This window comes from Camellia sinensis, chromosome 6 (genome assembly GCF_055761805.1).
Source record: "Camellia sinensis isolate YWXY chromosome 6, ASM5576180v1, whole genome shotgun sequence".
Taxonomy (NCBI): domain Eukaryota; kingdom Viridiplantae; phylum Streptophyta; class Magnoliopsida; order Ericales; family Theaceae; genus Camellia; species Camellia sinensis.
In genome coordinates this window covers 146,830,311-146,857,241 of record NC_138966.1, presented here as the reverse complement: position 1 = coordinate 146,857,241, position 26,931 = coordinate 146,830,311, and the positions used below count along the sequence as shown (strand labels likewise).

Here is a 26,931-nt window from a genome sequence, read left to right as displayed (position 1 = left end):
CATCTTCTCATTTATTTCAAGTTACTGGTAAGCCCAAGCCTCGGGTTTCCATGGATGAGTGCAGCTTCTGTCATCAGAAAGGCCATTGGAAACATGCATGTCCTAAACTTTTGCAGCCCAAGGGTCGTTCATCTGGTTCACCATTTGCTAAGCCGACATTTTCAGGATCTCGCTCATCTGCCGCCTTTTCTGCACCAGTTTCTGAGAATGATCCATCTTCCAATATGCAGTCTATGTTTGAGCAGTTCAAGTCTTTTATGGTGGCCAATCCAAATCTTTCGTCCCAAGCCTCCGCTATGACTACCACTCAGTTCGGTTTGTCTAGTTCATCCTCTTCAGGTAATATCCATACATCGTGGATCTTTGATTCTGGTTGTTCACATCATATGACCCCTGTTGCATCTCTCCTCAGTAATTGTGTCTCTCCTTCTTCTTCTATCACTATTGCTACTACTAATGGTTCTTCTATGCCTGTACACTCTGTTGGTTCTATTTCCTGTTCCCATTTGTCTCTTTCTCCTGTATTTTATGTGCCTCACCTCTCACTCAGTCTTATTTCTATTAGTCAATTATCTGATTCCGGTTTTGATGTTGTTTTCTCTTCTTCTCATTGTGTTGTACAGGACCGGGTATCCAAGAGGCAGATTGGGATCGGGCGTAGAGTTGGAGAACTATATATCTTGGAGAGCTTGTATGTTCCTCTAGAAGTGTCTTCTACTGCATTGTCTTCTTTTTGTTTAAACAATAAGTCATCTTTGTTTTATATTTGGCATTCTAGGTTAGGTCATTTGTCGAGTGATCGGTTGAGGATGCTAGTTAGGTCTGGACATTTAGGAAATTTTCCCATTAGTGATATTTCTGAGTGTCGTGGTTGTAAACTGGCTAAAATGTCTGCTCTTCCTTTTAATAAAAGTAGTTCTATTTCATCTTCTCCTTTTCAATTGGTCCATACTGATGTTTGGGGTCCTTCTCCTATAGTTACCAAAGGTGGTTCGCAATATTATGTAGCTTTTGTGGATGATTACAGTCGGTTTACTTGGGTTTATTTGATGACTCGAAAATCTGATTTTTACAAAATATATTCTAATTTTCACTCCATGATTCGCACTCAATTTTCTACCACTATTAAAATTCTTCGTTCTGATTTGGGGGGTGAGTATTACTTGTCTGAGTTTGAGGAGTATTTAGCTACTCATGGAACTATTCATCAGTCTTCGTGTTCTGACACTCCTGCACAAAATGGTCGAGCTGAGCGCAAACATCGCCATCTCCTTGATACAGCTCGCTCTTTGTTGCTCTCATCTTTTGTCCCTTCTGTTTTCTGGGGAGAAGCTGTGCTCACTGCTGCATATCTTCTCAATCGGATGCCTACTCCTCTTCTCTGAGGCTCATCTCCGTATGAGCGTCTGTTTGGTGTTACTCCCAATTATTCTCTTCTTCGTATTTTTGGTTCTGCATGTTCTGTGCTCTTTCTTAAACAGGCACGCTCCAAGCTTAGTTCTCGTTGTGTCCTATGTGTCTTTTTAGGGTATGGCATTAATCAGAAAGGTTATCGGTGCTATGATCCTGCCACCAAAAAGCTATATGTGTCTAGGCATGTCACTTTTTTAGAAAAACTACCCTACTACACTATACCTTCCACCCATGTTCCTATTACTAAGGATGAATTGGTTCTTGTTGACCCCTTTCCTCCTAATGTTTCTCCTGATGAGTTTGTTTCTGACCTTGAGGTCTCTACTTTGCCTCTTACTAGCACTTCTAATACCTCTCCAGCTACCTCATCTCCAGCTCCCGCTTCTCCTGCTCCTCTTATTGTTTATCAACGCCGCAAAGCACTTCCGAGCTCACCTGTCTCTCGCTCTACTGTCCCTCCAGCTGTTTCTTTGGATCCCGCTCCTCCTGCACATCGCTTTCCAAAGCGAGATCGTCATCCTCCGAACTGGTATGGTTTTGGTAATACATGTTTTTCCCTTTCCTATCAGTCTTTTCTTTCTTGTCTTCATACATATTTTGAGCCCAGGTCTTACAAGGAAGCTTGTCATGATCCCAATTGGATTGCCGCCATGAATGATGAGTTAACTGCTTTGGCTAACACTCAGACTTGGGATTTGGTTCCATTACCTGCTGACAAGAATGTTGTAGGCTGTAAATGGGTCTATAAGGTCAAAACCCTTTCTGATGGGTCTTTGGAATGGTACAAAGCTCGTCTAGTTGCCCAAGGCTTTTCTCAGGAGTATGGGATTGATTACGATGAGACTTTTGCCCCCGTTGCCAAGATGACTACTGTTCGTACTCTTATCTCTGTTGCTGCTGTACATCATTGGCCCCTGTTTCAACTAGATGTCAAAAATGCTTTTCTGAATGGGCATCTTGCTAAAGAAGTGTATATGCGCCCTCCACCAGGTCTCTCTCACCCTCCTGGTGTTGTTTGTCGTCTTCGCCGTGCTCTATATGGTCTCAAGCAGTCTCCTCGTGCTTGGTATGAGCGATTTCACTCTGTTGCCCTTCAGCTTGGCTTTCACCCTAGTCATCATGATTGCGCTCTCTTTGTTCGACGCACTTCTGTTGGGCTTGTTCTCCTTCTCTTATATGTGGATGATATGATCATCACTGGCTCTGATTATAGTACTATTGAGGAGGTTAAGCATCAGTTGTTTCAGGAGTTCGAGATGAAGGATTTGGGCTTTCTTTGGTATTTTCTTGGTATTGAGGTTGCTACTTCTCCTACTGGTTATCTTCTCTCTCAGACTAAATATGCCCGTGATATTCTTTCTCGTGCCAATCTCACTGATGAGAAAATTGTTGACACTCCTCTTGAGTTGCATGCTAAGTTTTCTGCTTCTGATGGCATTCCTCTTGAGGATCCCACTTTGTATCGCGAGTTGGTTGGGTGCCTTGTTTATCTCATCGTTACTCGTCCGGATATCTCCTATGCTGTGCACATTCTCAGTCAGTTTGTTTTTGCTCCTCGTTCCACACACTGGGCTGCCTTACTTCGTACTTTGCGCTACCTTCGTGGCACTTTGTTGCAATGTTTGCTGTTATCTGCCTCTTCGGACTTAACTCTCCGTGCTTATGCTGACGCTGATTGGGCAGGTGACATCTCTGATCGCAAATCCACTTCTGGTCTTTGTGTTTTCCTTGGCGATTCCCTCATATCCTGGAAGAGTAAGAAACAATCTGTTGTTGCTCGTTCCACCGTAACATGAATGTAGTGAATGTTACAGACAATAATAGCATTGTAGTGGAGAAAAATAAAATGGGCTCGATGTTGGAAATAAATTGAATCAAAAGTAAGGCGAAAGGAGGCTTTTGTTCAGATGATTTCTTAGAAAATGTTGAACTTCAATTTGTCAACATCAATTGTCAATTAAAAGATTGAAAAGTTTTTTTTCCTCTTGTTATTGAGAGGACTCCATTTTTGGAGTCAAATGAATGGTTTTATTTAAACTCAAACCCATTTCTCCAATTTAAAAATACTATACTTTTTTATGTTTATTTATTAGATTGACTACAAAATAGTAAATGAAAATTTTAGATCATCTCAAATATAAAACAAAAAGACTTATATTAACTCCAAAATCCTATTTTACGTATTATTTAGTCAACTGGATAGGGTCACTAATTATTTAAACTAAACCTTATTTTATTTATTGATTTTATGTCTACTAGATTAACTCCAAAACAGTAAATGAAAAATATAAGATTATCTCAAATAGAAAACAAAAGGACTATATTGAACAAAAAATCCTATTTTACATATTTTTTTTATTCAACAAGAATGTGTTACTTAAACTATCTAAACATGTCATTGCACCCCTTAATGAAAATAACAAGTTCTTCATACTTCTATAAGATATATATGTTCCAAGCTAGGCAAAGTTGCCAGTTTCCATGATTATTGTCTTCTTGCTTCCAAGAGATGATTCCAAAAATAACTTCTTCAATTAGATTATTAATTGTTTAATTCTGTTGTTCATCTACTTCTGCACATTTTTTTTTTTGATTAAAACAAAAAAAAATTATCCACTACTTCATGGCAAACTGCAACACCTAAAGAAAACTTATCCACTACTTTTTTTTATTATCTAATTTGTGAGCAAGCTAATTCTGAAATGAAAATGAATAAATGATAGTCCTACTAAAACAAGTTATAATGGTAAAAGATTCGAATCACCAAATTGGCAAATATTAAAAAGAAGAAATACTCGATTAATGCTAGTCCCGGGCTTCTAGGACAAAGTGTACAGAGAAGAGTTAGAGCTTTCTCCTCTACGAGGAATGAAGTGAGCCGGCTTTGGCCAACGAATGAAGTTCTTTAGTAGGATATCCGTTACTCGTTGCAAGAATGCATTGTATATATGGCTCACCAACTTATCTGCTTGGATTTGCAAGAACGGAACTCAGAATTGGATCTGCCAGCCCACGCCAAGAGAAACCATGAACCAGAATAGAAGAGCTTGACCCACCCATGAGTAAATATTTCATAATAGCCTCATTAGACCATATATCATTCTTGGTATATCTAGATGATATGTACGAGCATAAACTGAAACATTCTGGATAAACATAATTTGTATAAATAAAGCCCATCCAGGATCATGTGGCAATGACATTTTTATAATTATGAGCTATTGATGCTTCGGCTTGAAATGAAAGAACCAAAAAAAAAGGCCACATTCTACTCTCCGTTTGGATCGGGAGATGAGAATAGAAAGAATATTATTAGAATTTCTCACCTGGGTGAGAAAATAAAAGAAATGATTATGATTTTTCGCCATCTTGTTCGAATGGACAATGACAAAAAGAGGATACATGTGTCTTTTTATTTTATTTGTTTTGTATTTAGAGGGGTAGTTTAGGTTTTTTAATTTTTAATTTTTATAAAGAGTAACTTTTATATCTCATCAAATGTCACCATTTTCGGTGATAAACAAAAAGTTTGTTGTTATTTGTGTTTCTCATAATTACTCACCTCATTAATCATCCAAATAAATCTTGATCCAAAAGGAATAAAAAATAATTAACAAAAAATAACAAATTAAATATTAAAAGAGAAAGAAGGGGTGAAATCAATTAAGTCCAAGCGTTACTATCTTGTTGGATTTTTCAATAGACAATGAAAACAATTGCTACAGCCTTACCAAAAATAAAACAAATATTAGCAATTAATCAAAGCATGAGCAACATCTAGAAACAATGATACATTGATTTTGTTTAATATGATCATGTGGACATCCAGCCAATTGTCCGGTGGTGTTGTATGACCTGCAGCTCCAACGACTATGGACAGTAAATTGATGAAAGGCACAGTCATCCTCAATTTGATGAAAACTTTAACATATTTTGAATTTGATACTTATTTGGTGACAGTGTTGAAGCAACAAAAGACTCCTCTTTTCATCAAATTTAAATTTGATGAAACAAAAGGTGCAGCGTTGGAGATGGTCTAAGACGTGCAAAAACTAGGAAATTCTAGTATACTTCTACTTATGTAATTTTTTTTAATTATGATATTATTTTAGTTATGACTCATAGTTTTTTTAATTATGCCTCATGTTATGTTTAATTATAATATTTTTTTTAGTTATAACTTAAAATGTATAAAGTCATATATTTATAAATATATATTTTAATTATAAGGTATACAAAGTGTTCTGCAAAAACTAATTGAAAAGGGAAAATTTCCAGGATGACAAATCATAAAATGTGGAAACAATGCTATCATCTAGCACAACAGTAAATACTAAGCATTTGGCTTTGGCCTAACCATCAGTTTGTTTACATAACTCAACATCATCAACAACAACTAGTTAGAACTTTGAATGTAATGTGGATTAGTCACAGTACAAAATAAGTAATTGTTGTTCAATGTAACGCCCCGAAATATTTGTTCATGAACTACCCACATAAATTAACATTCACTAAATCATATCTACAAGCCTCCCAACCATACACAGTTAATAAGAGAGTTTGTATGAAAGTTTCACATGCGGGTATATATTCAACGATCAAAATACACATGAATCTATAGCATGTGAAGCATCTAGTCTCAAAACAATAAAATGCCTTTAAGGGCTTACATCTTCCAAGGTAATAGCCCTGTTGCACAAAATGGTCTCTCGGACCCATACACATTTAGCCCTTGGCTTTACAAAATTTACATAAAAAATAAAAGAGTTATTTACTCTTCACAAAAATATCCACGCCCTCAGTTTGGCGGGATCACCACATCCTTACCTGCACCAAAATCCCATAGGGGTGAGCATAAAGCCCAGTAGAGAATTCTCCCAAAGTATATACAGTCATGCAAAATTTCTCAACATCATATGCAAATGTATTACCATGCCATGGCATTATGAAAAGAACATCATTTTAATGCACCTCTTGAAAATCACCATGCTTTCAATGACATTATACAATCTCATTAATTTCAATACTTCCAGCTCATTTAATCAGCAGAGGTGGTAAATACAACACTGGTAATCCCTAGGCTGGTGTCTGCAAGTAGACTCTATAAGTACTACTAAACTGTCATTTTTACTGGTATTAACCGGAAGGCTCGACACCTTTCCGCGCGGCTTTTTGGTCTTTCACCAAGGACACTCAGGCCAACTTATCAAGTTTAACTACACCCCCCATATGGACTTACCACGTATTTACCCCATACCACATTTCCTTCATTCTTATCACAACATCATTTTCTTTCATGAAATAAATATCTTCAATCGAAATTTATAATGCAAAAATAATAAATTTAATGAATATGCAATGCGATGATCTTTCCATAACTCATAACACTTTTCCAATTTCAAATGTCTTAACAATAATAACAAAGCAACTACCTTTCTCAATTCTTAGCCTCAACATTATTTCGCAAAATAACCATGTATCTTCAACACACAACAACCATTTCCCATCATGCACAATTCTAATCAGTTTAGCCTTTTCAAGGTCGTATGTGACGTTTTCAAACATGAATCTCTCGAGGTTATGATTTTCACAATCCATGGTGCACAATGATTTACCATTTATTAACTATACATACTCAATTATTTAGTAACAATGCTAAAATAATTCTCATGGCTCATATATCAAAGTTTTGCTATTTAATAAAAACACATAATAAAATTTACACTTCCTCATTCATCCTCTTAACATAAGAAAATAAGGAATTTCAAAGACATCTTCCATTTTACCAAAATCCCCAATTTCTAGGGTTTTCATTAGAAGCAAACCTTCACCATTTTCTAAGAGAAACTCCACCAATCCATTCTTTCATGAGTTTAATAGAGGGACACCCTCAAGAAGTAGTAAAAAGATAGAGATTACAAACCCACATTCAAAACTCTCTACATTTTGAACCAAAATCTAAAATTTACACAAAACTTCAAGAACACTTTTAAATTAACATCCATATAGCAAAACTAGTATATATAACTCAAGAAATCCCTACCTCAAGCTTGTTGATGAAAGGTGAGATGAAACCCTCGCCTCAAAGATGTGGGAAACCTTGGATTTCTACCACCCAAGTGAAGCCCTAACTTTGGATCTTCAAGATTTAGAGGAAGATGATGAAGATCTTGACCCAAAAATTTGCAAAATCAAAGTGTTTTGAAGCTTGAGGAAGTTTACTAGAGAGAAGGGGGAGAGAAATAGGGTTTAGAGTGCGAGGGAAGTGTGTATAATGAATGTTATATTCGGACCAAAAGGTTAAAAAAAAACAGAGCTCAGACTGCCCAGTTGGTCGCACGTGCGGTGCCCCTCCCCGCACGTGCAGCAGCTCCCATCGCTCGTGCGGCCGCCCCCTCCGCTCGAGTGGCCCACCTCCACCTCTCGAGCGGCCCAATTCTTCTTTCTCATGCGTTGATTCTAGTATGCAAGGCTCTGCCCCTCAACCCTCACCATTTGTGTGGCCTAACCCACCGCTCGTGCGGTCCATTCCCATACGTGCGGCCTTGGGCCCCGCATGTGCGGCCCTGGCCCAGTCACCCAAAAGTCCCGCTTCGCTCCCGGGCACTCCGGACTCTACCACGCACCCTCCGAGCAAAAGAAAGGCAACTCGAAAACGAACAAGGGTGAGAATTAAAGAGGAAACATCTGAAATCAACAATTTCCAAAGAAAACAAAGCAAAGAAATGCATGACAAAGCCGGTCATCACAACCTCCCCACCATAGGAAATTTCATCCCTGAAATTTGAATAAACTCACTAAACAAAAGTGTTCTAGCAATAATGGTTATTTCAACAACATTATCACATGCAACATCCAAGTTCAACTAATATTTGGCATTCTTGTCATCATCATCTCATCAAAACACAATTGCTCAAGTTAGAATGGAATGAAACATCTATAACAAAATATCATCTCTTCATAACCTCATGTTCTAATTAATAACATATATAACAATAAACGATCAACAATTTGGCATCTTTTCCCTTCAACACATGGGAATATTACCATTTAAAATAAACAACCAAGCATGCTCAAATAAATCTGGATACTTGGAGCGAACTTCCGTCTCCCTCTCCCAAGTCGCTTCCTCAATCCCATGGTATCAGCACAACACCTTTACTAACGGTATGGTCTTGCCTCGCAACACTTGCTCTCGGGTATCTAAAATTTGAACCGGTGTCTCTTTGTAAGTAGCATCTTCATCTACCTCTAAATCAACCCAATCTAACACATGAGACAGGTCGGGTTCGTACTTCCTCAACAGTGACACATGGAACACATTGTGAACTCCTGAAAGTTGTGGCGGTAAAGCTAACCGGTATGCCACTTCCCCGATTCTCTCCAATATCTCGAAAGGCCCAATGAACCTTGAAGGCAACTTACCACTCTTGCCAAACCTCATTAAACCCCGTCTAGGTGAGATCTTAAGGAAAACATGGTCACCTACTTCAAAGGACAAAGGTCGTCTCCTTCTATCGGCGTAGCTTTTCTGTCAGCTTTGAGCCGTAGCTAACCTCTTTTGAATGAGAGCAACTTTTTTAGTTGTCTCCCTAACAATCTCCGGTCCCAACAACGGTGCATTCCCCACCTCGGCCCAACAAACTGGTAATCTACAAGGTCGGCCATACAAGGCCTCAAACGGTGCCATCTCGATACTAGCTTGATAACTATTATTATAGGCGAATTCAATCAACGGTAAGTGCCTCTCCCAAGATCCCTTGAAATCTAGGACACAAGCTCTAAGCATGTCCTCCAAAATCTGAATAGTACGCTTCGACTGCCCATCGGTTTGAGGATGATAAGCGGTGCTAAAGGTCAACTTGGTTCCCAACACCTCTTGAAGGATTTGCCACAATCGGGCGGTAAAACGAGGATCCCTATCTAACACAATGGTTACAGGAACCCCATGAAGTCGAACTATCTCTCTAACATACAACTTTGCCAAGTGTTCAACTGAGTCGCTAGTACGCATTGGAATGAAATGTGTGGACTTAGTCAACCGATCAACAATTACCCAAATGGCATCATTGCCCCGTTGTGTTCTAGGAAGCCCACCTACGAATTCCATGGTAACGTGCTCCCACTTCCACTCAGCTATAGGTAAGGGTTGTAACAAACCCGTTGGCCTCTGGTGTTCGGCCTTCACTTGTTGACAAGTAAGGCACTTAGACACAAAGGACGCGACGTCCCGCTTCATACCCGTCCAACTGACGGCTAAGGTCTCGGTACATTTTTGTGCCTCCCGGATGTACCGCAAGGCGTGAGTGATGGAATTCCCGAAGCACTTCCTCTCTATAGGATTCAGGCACAAATAGACGATCTAGGTAACGTACACTCTAATCCGAATGGATATTCAAGCCCTTCTCTTCCTTCCCGTTGGAGATTCTATCACGAATTTACTCTACTTCAGGGTCTCCTCGTTGTGCCTCTACAACTCTGCTAATCAAGATAGGTTGAGCACTCAATGTAAACAATGTTGCGCCCTCTTCGGACTCATCCAATTGCAATTCAAACTTGCCGACTTCACCCAACATAACCCACTCCCGACTGGCCACCCTCGCTAACCTACTCATGGTTTTTTGGCTAAGGGTATCGGCCACTACATTGGCCTTCCCCGGATGATAGTGTAATTCAAAGTCATAATCTTCTAAAAACTCCATCCATATCCATTGGTGTAAATTCAAATCTTTTTGGAAAACAAATACTTCAAGCTCTTGTGGTCGGCGAAGACCTCAAATTTCTCACCATACAATTAATGCCTCTAGATTTTCAAGGCAAAGACTACCGCTGCTAGCTCTAAGTCGTGGGTAGGGTAATTCTTCTCATGGTTTTTTCAATTGCCATGAACCATATGCAACAACCTTTTGCTCTTGCATCAAAACACAACCAAGCCTATCACGAGACGCATCACAAAAGACAGTATAACCCAAACCTCTTTTCAGAATTATCAACACCGGTGCCGTAGTCAATCTAGCTTTAAGCTCTTGGAAGGATTTTTCACAAGCTTCACTCCGCACAAACTTAACCCCCTTTCTAGTCAATCTACTCAAAGGTGTAGCTAGTCTAGAGAAATCCCTCACAAAACGTCGATAGTACCCTGCCAATCCCAAGAAACTCCGGATCTCAAAGACATTCTTAGGTTCTCCCAATCTTGTACAGAATCTATCTTCGAAGAATCTACCGTTACTCCCTCTTTTGAGACCACATGAACCAAAAACTTCACCTCGGTGAGCCAAAACTCACACTTCTCAAATTTGGCATACAATTGGTGTTTTCTAAGCAAATCAAGCAGTACTCTTAAGTGAGTCTCGTGTTCCTCCTCGAAAGTTGAATAGATTAGAATGTCGTTCACAAAGACGACCACAAAATGGTCAAAGTACTCCCTAAAAATTCGGTTCATCAAATTCATGAAGGAAGCCGGTGCATTAGTCAACCCAAATGGCATTACAAGGAACTCATAGTGGCCATAACGCGTACGATAGGTCATTTTCTGGATGTCTTCCTCCCAGACTCTCAATTGATGGTACCCCGACCTCAAATCTATCTTCGAAAACCAACAAGACCCTCTAAGTTGATCAAGCAAGTCATGTAACACCCTCAAATTAAACCCATAATGTACATAACATTAACATGCATTATTAAAAGAAAACGAATCTTTTGAATTATTCATCAGAGTACTTTTATTAAAAGTCATTACATGGAACATCAAAATAAATGCCCTAAGGGCTTACATCTTTCCAAGCTAACACTTGGACACAAAAGAATGAGTATTAACCCATTTACAAGTTAAGCCCTTGGCTTGAATGTTTACATGTAACCTTATTTAAAATAAATAACTAAAGACAAGTCTTCAAAATCCGCATCCTTCCAAACTAAGTCCTGGGAGGTTGCTTATCACCTGAACCTGAAAATGATGTTCCCATAAAGGGTGAGCCACAGCCCAGTAGAAATATACTAAACCACATATAAGCAATGAATAAAGCAATAGTATTTGACAGATGGTTAACCGAGATAATCAACCACTTCATTTTACAGTCTCATGACACTATTGTCTAAGATACAATTTACTCTCCAATTTTATCAACATGGCTCAGAACCTGGCCAACCTACAACAGTGAATTACATATACCATATTCACATCCTTCCAATATCAACAAACAAATGAGACTCAAGCTCAATTCACAACACTTCATATTTCCAGATTGATACACATTTTAGTGCTGTATCAATAAAAACACTTCAATATAATAAGCACACATAAAAGTGATGCTAATGGAGTCCATCCCCTATCTCCTCCCAAACAAAATTCGGTTTAGAGGTCCATCCCCTATCTTCCCCTAAACCGTGGAGTACATCCCCTATCTCCTCCCACACAAAACAATGTATGCAAATGCAATGCTCAATCAATACACGTATTTTCTGTATCAATGCAATAGTCAAAGTTAATAACTTAACCAATGTGATTAGTTTCAGTTGTTCCTAATCCACATGCAATGTCTACAACAATCACGACTATCCTCCACCGATAGCCCAAAACAGTTATTTCTAAACAGGAAATAAATGTATCAACTAACATAATTCCAACATTTTCATAGGTGAGTGATTAAACTAACCAACTACACCATTTAATCAATAAAGTCATTAATTCCATGAATTCAACTAAATTCCCCAATTTTCCCTGAATTGATTATATAAATTAATTTATTACAATAACTGGGGTTTTCCCAAAAATTACCAAAGTAACCCAACACATCAAAATACCAAAACTTAGAGCAAAACCTATAAAATGGAGTAGGAAATCCCTACCTCAAAGAAAACAACCCAAAAAGGCGAAGAAAGAGATGAATGCCCAAAATACCAAAGTGCTCCAAATCGTCAAATGCTCAGATTAAATGGTAGCCCTTGCCTCACTCTATCTTTTTAATGAAGGATCTAGGGTAGAAACACACCCTAAGTGGATCAAATCTAAGAAAGAAGGTGAGTAGGGAGAGAGAGAAGTCGAACCTGGGGTTTTGAATCAAAAGAATATGAAAAAGACTGATCAAATCCCGCTGCTGTGTGTAAAAACTGGACAGGCTCGCTCGATCGAAGACTTGGTCGCTCGAGCGACCAGACACAGAGAAACTACGCTCGAGCCAAGGAAGCCTTGCTCGAGCCAACAACTCAAATGCTCGCTCGAGCGAAAGAAAGCTCGGTCGAGCGAAGAACTCAAACCCTCAGGTCTGAACCCAGACACACGCTCGAGCGAAGGAACTATAGCTCGAGCGAAGGATGAACTAACTCGCTCGAGCGAAGAAAAGCTCGCTCGAGCCAAGAATGCACAGCTACAGGTCCAAATCAAACACTACCTCTCGCTCGAGCGAACAACTCCTCGCTCGAGCGAACAACTCCTCGCTCGAGCGAAGAACCAAAAACCTGGACAGCAACTCTTGGTTTCTAAACCCAACCAACCTGAAACAAACCTGCCCAACACATCCTATAATTCCAAAAGAGAAAATAAGGAATAACAACAACAACCATATACAATGACAAAATCTACGGAACAGTCCGGATACAATAATTAAATGGGAAAAGACCAGGGTCGCTATAACCTCCCCCCCTTCAAAGAATTTCGTCCCCGAAATTAAGCATGAATTTTTGAAAACAGATTTTTCTCAATTTCCCAATGATATAATATAACCAGAATAAACAACTTGACCCAATACTGGTCACTTCATCCTTTTATCAAGAGGTATCCCACAATATTTATAAGATAATATATATTTCAACCTGCACCACTATTATGCATTATTCCCTTCAATGTTAACAATTTCCATATCATATTCAATTGCATGATATATATATAACACATCCAACAATGTAACCAACATATACAATGTTACACTAATCTTCTATAATGAAACAAGTTTCAAGATACAATCAATTACCATAACATACTCAATGTTTTACAACTTAAGACATATGTAAAGCTCTTAAGTTCAACAATATAACAGAATCTAGTTGTAAGATTACAAATCAACAAACATGTCCGGATATTTCTCGCGGACTTCCAATTCACGTTCCCAAGTGGCTTCCTCCACTCCGTGGTGTTTCCACAAAACTTTGACCAAAGGGATGGTTTTGCCTCGCAAAACTTGATCCCGCCTATCCAATACCCGAACCGGTCTCTCCTCATACGAAATATCCACATCAACCACTAAATCGGTCCAATCCAACACATGTGATGGATCCGGCTCATACTTCCGAAGCATACTCACATGAAACACGTCATGTACTCCGGACAACTGCGGCGGCAAGGCTAAACGATAAGCAGCCTCGCCAATCCTCTCAAGGATCTCAAACGGACCAATAAACCGAGGGGACAACTTCCCACTCTTCCCAAACCTCATCAAACCTCGTCTAGGTGATATCTTCAGAAAGACATGATCACTCACCTCAAACACCAAAGCTCTCCTCCTACGGTCGGCATACGATTTCTGACGACTCTGTGCTGTAACAAGCCTCTTACGGATAAGCTCAACTTTCTCCGTCGTTTCCCTCACCAACTCCGGACCCAACAGAGGTGCATCACCCACCTCAGCCCAACAAATAGGAGATCTACACGGTCGGCCATACAAGGCCTCAAATGGTGCCATACCGATACTAGATTGGAAACTGTTATTGTAGGCAAACTCCACCAACGGCAAGTGCCTCTCCCACGATCCACTAAAGTCTAGAACACAACCCCGAAGCATATCCTCAAGGATTTGAATAGTACGCTCGGACTGTCCGTCAGTCTGAGGATGATAAGCCGTGCTAAAGGTCAACTTAGTGCCTAAGGCACTCTGCAAACTCTGCCACAACCTGGCAGTAAAACGAGGATCTCTATCTGAGACGATCGTCACTGGGACCCCATGCAATCTCACTATGTCCCGAATATACAAGTCAGCAAGATGATCTACCGAATCTCTAACACGCATAGGAATAAAATGCGCCGACTTAGTCAACCGGTCCACAACTACCCAAATAGCATCACTACCCCGCTGAGCCCTCGGAAGACCCACAACGAAGTCCATAGTGACATGCTCCCACTTCCACTCGGCAATAGGCAAGGGTTGCAATAAACCCGCTGGCCTCTGATGTTCGGCCTTCACTTGTTGACAAGTAAGGCACTTAGATACGAAAGCTGCCACATCTCTCTTCATACCCCGCCACCAGAACTGGCGACCCAAATCCCGATACATCTTAGTGCCTCCCGGATGCACCGCAAGGCGTGAATGGTGGAACTCTCGGAGTACTTCCTCTCGGCAAGACTTCGGCACAAACAGACGGTCTCGGTATCTCACACTCTGGTCGGAATACACCGTCAAACCCTTCTCTACCTTCCCACCAGAAATCTTCTCACGGAGAGATTCTACCTCAAGGTCACCTCTCTGAGCCTCTAACACTCGAGTCACAAGTGTGGGCTGTGCAACAACAGAAAATAAGGCCGCAGCCTCTATGGATTCGCCCAGAAGTAAGTCAAACTCCCCAAGTGCACCCAACATCTCCCATTCTCGGATGGCTATACCAGCCATATCACCAATAGGTTTCCTGCTAAGGGCATCGGCCACCACATTGGCCTTTCCCGGATGATAATGCAACTCAAAATCATAATCCTCTATAAATTCCATCCACCTCCTCTGCCTCAAGTTTAAGTCTTTCTGTGTAAACAAATATTTCAGACTCTTATGATCCGAGAATACCTCAAATCTCTCACCATAAAGATAATGCCTCCAAATCTTCAAGGCAAATATCACAGCTGCTAACTCTAGATCATGCGTAGGGTAATTCTGCTCGTGAATTTTCAACTGACGTGAGCCATAGGCAACTACTTTCCCTTCTTGCATTAACACACAACCCAGACCCTCTCGTGAAGCGTCACAATAGACTGCATAACCCAACCCTCTCTCTGGAATAATCAAGACCGGAGCGGTGGTCAGTCTAACTTTCAACTCCTGGAACGACTTTTCACAAGTCTCACTCCATACAAATTTGACTCCCTTCCGAGTCAACCTAGTCAAAGGCGAAGCTAATCTGGAGAAATCTTTTACAAACCGACGGTAATAACCAGCTAATCCCAGAAAACTACGGATCTCAAAAACGTTCTTAGGCTGTGCCCAATCCTGCACTGCCTCTACCTTGGATGTATCAACAGACACTCCTTCCCCAGAAACAACATGGCCTAAAAACTTGACCTCTTCTAGCCAGAACTCACACTTCCCAAACTTAGCATAAAGCTTATGGGCTCTAAGTAACTCAAGTACCACTCTCAAGTGTTCCTTGTGCTTCTCCTCAGAAGGTGAATAAATAAGGATGTCGTCCACAAAAACGACTACAAACCGATCCAAGAATTCCCGGAAGATCCGGTTCATCAAATCCATAAAAACTGCCGGTGCATTGGTGAGCCCGAATGGCATCACCAAAAACTCATAATGGCCATACCGCGTACGGAATGCCGTCTTCGGAATATCCTCTTCCCTGACCCTCAACTGGTGGTAACCCGATCTCAAATCTATCTTAGAGAAACAACGGGAACCTTTCAACTGGTCAAACAGGTCATCTATACGGGGCATAGGGTACTTATTCTTGACCGTAGCCCGATTCAACTTCCGGTAATCTATACAAAGTCTCAAAGCACCACCTTTCTTTTTAACGAAGAGAGCTGGTGCTCCCCACGGCGAAACACTAGGACGAATAAAACCCTTGTCTAGCAACTCCTGGAGCTGAGTCTTCAACTCAACTAGCTCGGCTGGGGCAAAACGATAAGGTGCCATGGAAATCGGCGCCGTGCCGGGCACTAGGTCAATAGAGAACTCAATCTCCCGATGCGGTGGCAAACCAACAAGATCCTCGGGAAAGACATCCGAGTACTCACAAACCACCCTTGGCAATACAATCTGAGTCTCATCATCCTCACTAATCAAAAAGTTAGCAAGTAGACTACTAAGCTCACTCTGTCCTCGCGGAATGTACCCCGGTGGCAACACATCACCAACCCGGTCCCCCAGAAAATGAAAATACTCTCCGCTCACGGTACAACAAGTGACCCTCTGGCGGTAGCAATCAATAACTGCCCGGTATGACGATAACCAGTCCATACCCAAAATAACATCGAAACCCCTCATAGGCATAACTACAAAGGAAAATGGGATTCTATGATAATCAACCTCTATATCACAACCCCTAACACCTTGTTTCAAAATCAATTCACCCCCAAGAGGTGACACTACACAAATAGGAGATGCTAACTGTGCTAACTCCAACTCCAAAACAGATGCAAATGCAGCAGACACAAAGGAATGAGATGCACCCGTATCAATCAAAACATTAGCAACCGAGTTGCAAAACAAGAAGGTACCTCTCACAACTGATGGTGCTGGCACAAGATCCTGTGCGGTAACAGCATACACTCGCCCAGACGACCTCTGATCAACCTGCTCAACCCTAGGAGCATAAGATTGCTGTACTGACTGGGACGATGAAGCCCCCTGATTGACCCTCGAGGCCTGACCTGACGGAGCTGGCTGCTGACCCTGAATCGGCCTCATACCGGATGCACCAGGTGTGCCACCCAACTGCGGGCAATACCTCTTCATATGCCCTGGCTGACCACACTGATAACACGAGAGTGGCTGGCCTCTACCCTGACTCTGGCTCTGAGATCGAGCCGAAGATGATGCTGCTCTCTGAACTCCTCCCCTCTGAGGACAAACTGGAGACTTGTGGCCTAGCTGGCCACACTTAAAGCAGGTAATGTCTCCCTGACTGCCTTTCCCCGAACTAGCACTCGGTACAGGAAAAGTCGATCTAGAATAGCTACCCTGAGACTGCTGGGGATTAAAACCCTTCTGTCTCCTACCATCACTCTGACCATCCTGACTCCTCTTGGAGCCCTTCTGCCCTTCCTCCTCCTCCTGCATCATGATCTCCATATGGGCTGCAGCATCAACCATACGCCCATAATCTCGAATCATAGTTCCCCCAACTCTCAGCTTGAGGCCACGCCTCAACTTCTTCTCAAACTCAATACAACGGCGTTCCTCAGACGCCACCAACTCAGGTGCAAACCTGGACAAACTAGTAAATGCTGCCTCAAATTCGGCCACTGAAGAACTCGCCTGCTTAAGCTGACAAAACTGATCTCGCAGCTTCTCCCTGACTGCCGGAGATAAAAACTTCTCCTGGAATGCATTCACAAAAGCCTCCCATGTACCTCCTATACGCCCCTTAGTGAACTTCCACCACTGACCCGCATCTCCCTTCAACTGAAAAGATGCCAAGGTCACTTTCAACCCCTCGTCTTCGATGCCAAGCATCTCAAACGTCTTCGTTGTCTGTTCGAGCCACTCATCTGCCTTAAGCGGCTCTTTAGGATCACCCATAAATTCATCCGGATTAGACCGGAAGAACTCCCTCTTCAGAAAGGAAGGTCCTGCATCTGCAGCAACAACCTGAGCTTGATTCTCAGCTCTGAGAATGCCTACTGACTCCCTGAATGCCCCTGCTATCTCTCGGGCTAGAGCGCCCATAGCCTGCTGGCCTACTGGCTCAGCCACATTGGCCTGGCCAACTCCCTCCTGAACTGCCGGAATCTCCTCTGGCACAGGCACCTCCTGCCTACCCGGCCTACCACGCCTACCGCGTCCTCGTCCTCGTCCTGACATCCTAATAAAGGAAACAAAGACATTAGCACATTAATAAATGTGCCGAAACTAAACACTCGCGTCCTAATGCATTGGACAACAATAATTCATTCCACGTAAGCACATAATCACATAAGCACCTACGAATTTCATTCCCGGATAATGATAGTCCCAATGCGTTACTATAGTTCCGGTTGGAAGCAGCAGTGATCAAGTGCCTTTCCAACAAGACTACAAGAAACTCAAGGGTCCAATCAACATCCTAGAAACTACATTCCATACCCACATAATCACATAAACATGTTATCACATAAGCATATAACATTACACTAAGTCTCTATCAAACGAGACGAACCCAATGTGATACTAATCACTTCCCACGTACCCAAAGTATTCAAACCCGGTACGCTCTGATACCAAGTTGTAACACCCTCAAATTAAACCCATAATGTACATAACATTAACATGCATTATTAAAAGAAAACGAATCTTTTGAATTATTCATCAGAGTACTTTTATTAAAAGTCATTACATGGAACATCAAAATAAATGCCCTAAGGGCTTACATCTTTCCAAGCTAACACTTGGACACAAAAGAATGAGTATTAACCCATTTACAAGTTAAGCCCTTGGCTTGAATGTTTACATGTAACCTTATTTAAAATAAATAACTAAAGACAAGTCTTCAAAATCCGCATCCTTCCAAACTAAGTCCTGGGAGGTTGCTTATCACCTGAACCTGAAAATGATGTTCCCATAAAGGGTGAGCCACAGCCCAGTAGAAATATACTAAACCACATATAAGCAATGAATAAAGCAATAGTATTTGACAGATGGTTAACCGAGATAATCAACCACTTCATTTTACAGTCTCATGACACTATTGTCTAAGATACAATTTACTCTCCAATTTTATCAACATGGCTCAGAACCTGGCCAACCTACAACAGTGAATTACATATACCATATTCACATCCTTCCAATATCAACAAACAAATGAGACTCAAGCTCAATTCACAACACTTCATATTTCCAGATTGATACACATTTTAGTGCTGTATCAATAAAAACACTTCAATATAATAAGCACACATAAAAGTGATGCTAATGGAGTCCATCCCCTATCTCCTCCCAAACAAAATTCGGTTTAGAGGTCCATCCCCTATCTTCCCCTAAACCGTGGAGTACATCCCCTATCTCCTCCCACACAAAACAATGTATGCAAATGCAATGCTCAATCAATACACGTATTTTCTGTATCAATGCAATAGTCAAAGTTAATAACTTAACCAATGTGATTAGTTTCAGTTGTTCCTAATCCACATGCAATGTCTACAACAATCACGACTATCCTCCACCGATAGCCCAAAACAGTTATTTCTAAACAGGAAATAAATGTATCAACTAACATAATTCCAACATTTTCATAGGTGAGTGATTAAACTAACCAACTACACCATTTAATCAATAAAGTCATTAATTCCATGAATTCAACTAAATTCCCCAATTTTCCCTGAATTGATTATATAAATTAATTTATTACAATAACTGGGGTTTTCCCAAAAATTACCAAAGTAACCCAACACATCAAAATACCAAAACTTAGAGCAAAACCTATAAAATGGAGTAGGAAATCCCTACCTCAAAGAAAACAACCCAAAAAGGCGAAGAAAGAGATGAATGCCCAAAATACCAAAGTGCTCCAAATCGTCAAATGCTCAGATTAAATGGTAGCCCTTGCCTCACTCTATCTTTTTAATGAAGGATCTAGGGTAGAAACACACCCTAAGTGGATCAAATCTAAGAAAGAAGGTGAGTAGGGAGAGAGAGAAGTCGAACCTGGGGTTTTGAATCAAAAGAATATGAAAAAGACTGATCAAATCCCGCTGCTGTGTGTAAAAACTGGACAGGCTCGCTCGAGCGAAGACTTGGTCGCTCGAGCGACCAGACACAGAGAAACTATGCTCGAGCCAAGGAAGCCTTGCTCGAGCCAACAACTCAAATGCTCGCTCGAGCGAAAGAAAGCTCGGTCGAGCGAAGAACTCAAACCCTCAGGTCTGAACCCAGACACACGCTCGAGCGAAGGAACTATAGCTCGAGCGAAGGATGAACTAACTCGCTCGAGCGAAGAAAAGCTCGCTCGAGCCAAGAATGCACAGCTACAGGTCCAAATCAAACACTACCTCTCGCTCGAGCGAACAACTCCTCGCTCGAGCGAAGAACCAAAAACCTGGACAGCAACTCTTGGTTTCTAAACCCAACCAACCTGAAACAAACCTGCCCAACACATCCTATAATTCCAAAAGAGAAAATAAGGAATAACAACAACAACCATATACAATGACAAAATCTACGGAACAGTCCGGATACAATAATTAAATGGGAAAAGACCAGGGTCGCTATAAGTCATCTATTCTGGGCAAAGGGTATTTGTTCTTAACTGTAACTCGATTCAACTTGCGGTAATCGATACACAACCGCAACGACCCATCCTTCTTCTTCGTAAAGAGAGCCGGCGCTCCCCAAGGTGACGTACTAGGGTGAATAAAGCCCTTGTCTAAAAGCTCTTGGAGTTGAATCTTCAACTCATGCAACTCCGCGGGTGCAAATCTATACGACGCCATAGAAATTGGTGCCGTTCCAGGCACTAAGTCAATGGTGAACTCAATCTCCTGATAGGGTGGCAAACTAGTAAGATCCTCTAGAAACACATCCGGGTATTCACACACTACCCATGGCAACTCAACTTGAGTCCCGTCACTCTCACTATCCAAGAGAGTAGCAAGAAGAACACTAAGCTCGTCCCTACTACAAGGATCAAAAACAGGCGACAAAACTCTATCAACCCGGTCTCCAAGAAAGTAAAAACAATCCCCACTCAAGGTGCACACTGTGACCCTCTGACGAAAATAGTCTATCACTGCTTGATACGAAGACAACCAATTGATGCCTAGAATGATGTCAAAACTCGACATGTCTAGCAACACAAAAGCAAACGGGAGTCTACGCTCGACAACCTCTATCTCACAATCACAACATCCCTGATCTAAGTCAACTGTATCCCCGACTGGTGACTCTATTCTGAGTGGAGACGCTAATTGTGCCACTTTTAATCCCAATGCAGATGCGAATGCAGTAGATATGAATGAATGAGACGCACCCGTATCTATCAACACACTAGCCAAAGAATTACACACAATAAAAATACCTCTCACAACCGAGGATCCTGGCAACTGCTTTGGTGCGGTAACAGTATACACGCGCCCCTGTGGCCTCTGGTCAACCTGCTCATCTCTCAGAGCATAGGCCTGCTGTACTGATTGAGCCGAAGCGGCTCCTTGATGAACCCTCAAAGTCTAGACTGAATGAGTTTGCTGGTGACTCTGAGTCTGCCTTGACCCTGATGCGCCTCCCAACTGCGGGTATGTTCTCTTCATATGCCCTGACTGACCACACTGGTAGCAAGTAGGCCCTTGCCCTCTACTCTGAGACTGGGACTGGCTTTGGGATCGGTTAGGTGGTGGTGGTGGCAACATCTGTTGTCCTCCCTCCTTTTGTGGACATGAAAAGGCCTTGTGACCCGGTTGGCCACACTTGAAACAAGAAAACCCACTTGGCGTACTCCTTCTCGAGCCTACACTAGGCAAGGGAAAAGTAGATCTAGACTGTTATTGCTGGGGCTGATATGGGTAGGTGTTTTTTCTCTTCTTGTTGGGCCTAAAGTCGCCCTGTGACCCTAGGCCTCTAGACCTCGAATTTTGAAGTCTCTCCTCCTCTGCCTCCATAATAATTTCCACATGTGCGGCCGCCTCCGCAAGGCGATCATAATTCTGGATCATGTTCCCGACAACCTTGAACAAAATCTTTGTCCTCAACCTCTGCTCGAACTCAAAGTAATGGCGCTCCTCCGTCGCTACCAATTCCGGTGCAAACCGGGACAAACTAGAAAAGGCCGCTTCAAATTTAGCCACAGACATATTTAGTTACTTGAATTCCTACCTCAACCTCTCCCTAGCTGTGGGAGGTAGGTACTTGTCTTGGAAGGCCACCACAAATGCCTCCCATGTTGGTTCTATTCGGCCTTTGGCATACTTCCACCATTGGCCCGCGTCACATTTGAGATAATAACTTGCAAGAGTCACCCTTAACTTGCTATCTTCTATATGAAGCATCTCGAAAGTCTTTACGATTTCCTCTAGCCATTCATCTGCTTTCTTTGGCTCGGGGCCGCCATGGAATTCATCCAGCTTGGCTCGCAAAAACTCCCTCATGACGAAGCTAGCCCTTGTCTCTGCAACATTCTCCCTAGCTTGGGTCTCTGCCCTAAGTATGTTCATGGACTCCCTCAATGCCCCCGCTATTTCCCGGGCTGGAGCCTCCATTGCGACTTGGTCAGCTAGCCACGGCACCTCTGCTTGCCCCACTTGTTCGGCCATGTCAGCTTGGCCTAAATCCTCTTCTTGTACCGGGACCTCGTGGACCGATATCTCATGTACTCCCCGGCAACCTCGACCTCGACCTCGCCTTCCACCTCTACCACCTCGTGTTCGAATCCTTCCCAACATCCTAATTGAGAATCAAAGTAAATAATTTAGCACATCATCCCAAATGTGCTCATAACTTGCCTCACACGTTAAACTAGAGCAATTATATGTTCCTTATCACACAAATAATTTAATTCACTCCTCATAAGCACTTAGTCACATAAACACATACGAATTATTCTTTAGTAATGAGATTTGTCCCATGAGAAACCAAGAGTTCTTAGTAGAATGAGTATTGATCTAGTACCCTTCTAATAAGACCTCTAGGAATCTAATAGGCGCAAATAACATCCCAAAAGTCTAATCCCATACCCATATAGTCACATAAACATGTTATCACATAATCACAAAAACAAAACATTTCTTAATCATGCGAAATGAACCCATTGTGATATAACAACCACTTCCCGTGAGCCCCAAGTATTTAAACCCCGATAGCTCTGATACCAAGTTGTAACGCCCCGAAATATTTGTTCATGAACTACCCACATAAATTAACATTCACTAAATCATAACTACAAGCCTCCTAACCTTACACAGTTAATTACAGAGTTTGTACAAAAGTTTCACATGCGGGTATGCATTCAACGATCAAAATACACATGAATCTATAGCATGTGAAGCACATAGTCTCAAAACAATAAAATTCCCTTAAGGACTTACATCTTCCAAGGCAATAGCCCGGTTACACAAAATAGTCTCTCGGACCCATACACATTTAGCCCTTGGCTTTAAAAAATTTACATAAAAAAAAAAAGAATTATTTACTCTTCACAAAAATATCCACGCCCTCAGTTCGGCGGGATCACCACATCCTTACCTGCACTAAAATCCCATAGGGGTGAGCATAAAGCCCAGTAGAGAATTCTCCCAAAGTATATATAGTCATGCAAAATTTCTCAACATCATATGCAAATGTATTACCATGCCATGGCATTATGAAAAGAACATCATTTTAATGCACCTCTTGAAAATCACCATGTTTTCAATGACGTTATACAATCTCATTAATTTCAATACTTCCAGCTCTTTTAATCAACAGGGGTGGTAAATACGGCACTGGTAATCCCTAGGCTGGTGTCTGCAAGTAGACTCTACAAGTGCTACCAAATTGTTATTTTTACTGATATTAACCGGAAGGCTCGACACCTATCTGCGCGGTTTTTTGGTCTTTCACCAAGGACACTCAGGGCAACTTATCAAGTTCAACTACACCCCCTATACGGACTTACCACGTATTTACCCCATACCACATTTCCTTCATTCTTATCACAACATCATTTTCTTTCATGAAATAAATATCTTCAATCGAAATTTATAATGCAAAAATAATAAATTTAATGAATACGCAATGCCATGATCTTTCCATAACTCACAACACTTTTTCAATTTCAAATGTCTTAACAATAATAACAAAGCAACTACCTTTCTCATTTCTTAGCCTCAACATTATTTCGCAAAATAACCATGTATCTTCAACACACAACAACCATTTCCCATCATGCACAATTCTAATCAATTTAGCCTCTTCAAGGTCATATGTGACGTTTTCAAACATAAATCTCTCGAGGTTATAATTTTCACAATCCATGGTGCACAATGATTTACCATTATTAGCTATACATACTCAATTATTTAGTAACAATGCTAAAATAATTCTCATGACTCATATATCAAAGTTTTGCTATTTAATAAAAACACATAATAAAATTTACACTTCCTCATTCATCCTCTTAACATAAGAAAATAAGGAATTTCAAAGACATCTTCCATTTTACCAAAATCCCCAATTTCTAGGGTTTTCATTAGAAGCAAACCTTCACCATTTTCTAAGAGAAACTCCACCAATCAATTCTTTCATGAGTTTAATAGAGGGACACCCTCAAGAAGTAGTAAAAAGATAGAGATTACAAACCCACATTCAAAACTCTCTACATTTTGAACTGAAACCTAAAATTTACACAAAACTTCAAGAACACTTTTAAATCAACATCCATATAGCAAAACTAGTATATATAACTCAAGAAATCCCTACCTCAAGCTTGTTGATGAAAGGTGAGATGAAACCCTAGCCTCAAAGATGAGAGAAACCTTGGATTTCCACCACCCAAGTGAAGCCCTAACTTTGGATCTTCAAGATTTAGAGGAAGATGATGAAGATCTTGACCCAAAAATTTGCAAAATCAAAGTGTTTTGAAGCTTGAGGAAGCTTTCTAGAGAGAAGGGGAAGAGAAATAGGGTTTAGAGTAAGAGGGAAGTGTGTATAATGAATGTTATATTCGGACCAAAAGGTTAAAAAAAAACAGAGCTCAGACTGCCCAGTTGGCCGCACGTGCGGTGCCCCTGCCCGTACGTGCGGCAGCTCCCACCGCTCGTGCGGCCGCCCCCTCTGCTCGAGTGGCCCACCTCCACCGCTCGAGCGGCCCAATTCTTCCTTCTCGTGCGTTGATTCTAGTATGCAAGGCTCTGCCCCTCAACCCTCATAGCTCGTGCAGCCCATCCCCGCATGTGCGGCCCTGGCCCAGTCACCCAAAAGTCCTGCTTCACTCCCGGGCACTCCGGACTCGGCCACGCACCCTCTGAACAAAAGAAAGGTAAAACGGAAATGAACAAGGATGAGAGTTAAGGAGGAAACATCCAAAATCAACAATTTCCAAAGAAAACAAAAGAAAGAAATGCATGACAAAGCCGGTCATCAAATTGAAAAAAAGAAAAAAAAAGAGAGAAAGAATAAGTAATCGAATTCATATAACAAATCTGAAGTTCATATATTCATGTAAATCAATTAAAATTAGGTCACTAAAACCAGTGCTTATCGTAGTTTAACCTCTTTTACTGAACATATTTAATCAACATAAAGAAATTGTTAGCGAGTGTCATTGCAATGCATTTTCCCCCCAAATCCTTTAATCAAATTTGGTATCGCTTCAGTATTGTTGAATTTTGGCCTATTTTAGGAAGATAGTAAAAAGTTATTTTTTGACTTTTAATCTATTTTAGGTCATATCATCTTTTTAATTTATTACACATCTTTTTAAAAAAAAAAAACCAAAAAAAAGTCACAAAAACTAGCTTTTAACCAATTGTCCAAAATAATTTGTCCCAAAGTGCACAACCAAAAAAATAAAGAATAATGAAATAAACAAATTTCATTTAGAGAAGTGATTGAGACCCCCTCAATCACCAACCCCTACCACCCCCACACATACATGGGGGTTGGTGATTAAAGGAGGAGGAAAAAAAAAAAAATCTGGCCAATCACAGGCTAAAGGGGGTCGTGGGGGTCACATTTGGAGGGGGTTCGGATCATTTTTGTTTCATTTAACCCATCATGAAAAAACTGAAAAATAAAAATAAAAATTAGAAGCATTTTAGTTTAGGAATATTTAATTTATATACATTTTTATTGGCTTTTGAGCAAAAGCTGCGAGACAGCAACACCACTCATTTTTGTCCTCTGAAACTTGGGAAGCTTCTTTGAAGTTCTTGTGATAGCTTCCAGATGCAACAGATTCATCAAGAAAACATTAATATCATAAATCAAGTCCGCCATTAAATCCAATCTTCAAACAACTTATGCTTCCATCGATAGATCTGCCTCTTCTTCTTCAAGGTTCTCTCTCCCAACCAGACCCACTTCCCCACCACTTTCACGATTCTCCCTCTCCAAGTTCTCAATTCAAATCTCTCTATATATATTTATCTATGCAATTGTACATAACTTTGTATTTAGGGTAAATCCTAAACCCTAATCTTCTTGATTCAATTTTATAGTTCAATTTTCTCTGGTTTGGTAAAAATACAAAGAAAATTATGAGTAAATCAAAGAAAATTTGTCAAAACATAGAGAAATTTCAACTCAAAGAAATTTCAAAATATAGAGAAAATTAGAGAAATTGAGCAAACTAGATAAATTTCAAAACATAAAGAAGTTTGTCTGTGTTTTAAAATTTCTCTTGATTGTATCAAAATTTAATGTTGAGAGACCCCAACCACTATGAAAATATTGTTTGTCATTTATCCAATAAAATCATAACAGTGGAGACCTTAAAAAAAAATTCCCCATTAATTTATTGATTTACTTGCTCCCAAAAAATTAAAACCAAATTAAGCAAAAAGGTTGTGTAAGGCTCAGTGACAGTAAAATTGTTTGCTAGCATCTTTCTCTCTGTTGCTTTGCTTCTACTTACAAATAATCTCAGGGGTGTTTTACAATTACAAGTATATGATTCAAAACTAACATTTTCTTTGCAACCAAACTAGATCTA

General features: G+C 40.9%; 1 long non-coding RNA gene across 1 annotated transcript in view; it reads left to right on the top strand.

Moving 5' to 3' along the window:
* Positions 1 to 26,931, top strand: part of LOC145792953 (uncharacterized) — a 288,938-nt gene that overhangs the window by 29,820 nt on the left and 232,187 nt on the right. The gene's annotated exons all lie outside the window — the stretch shown is intronic.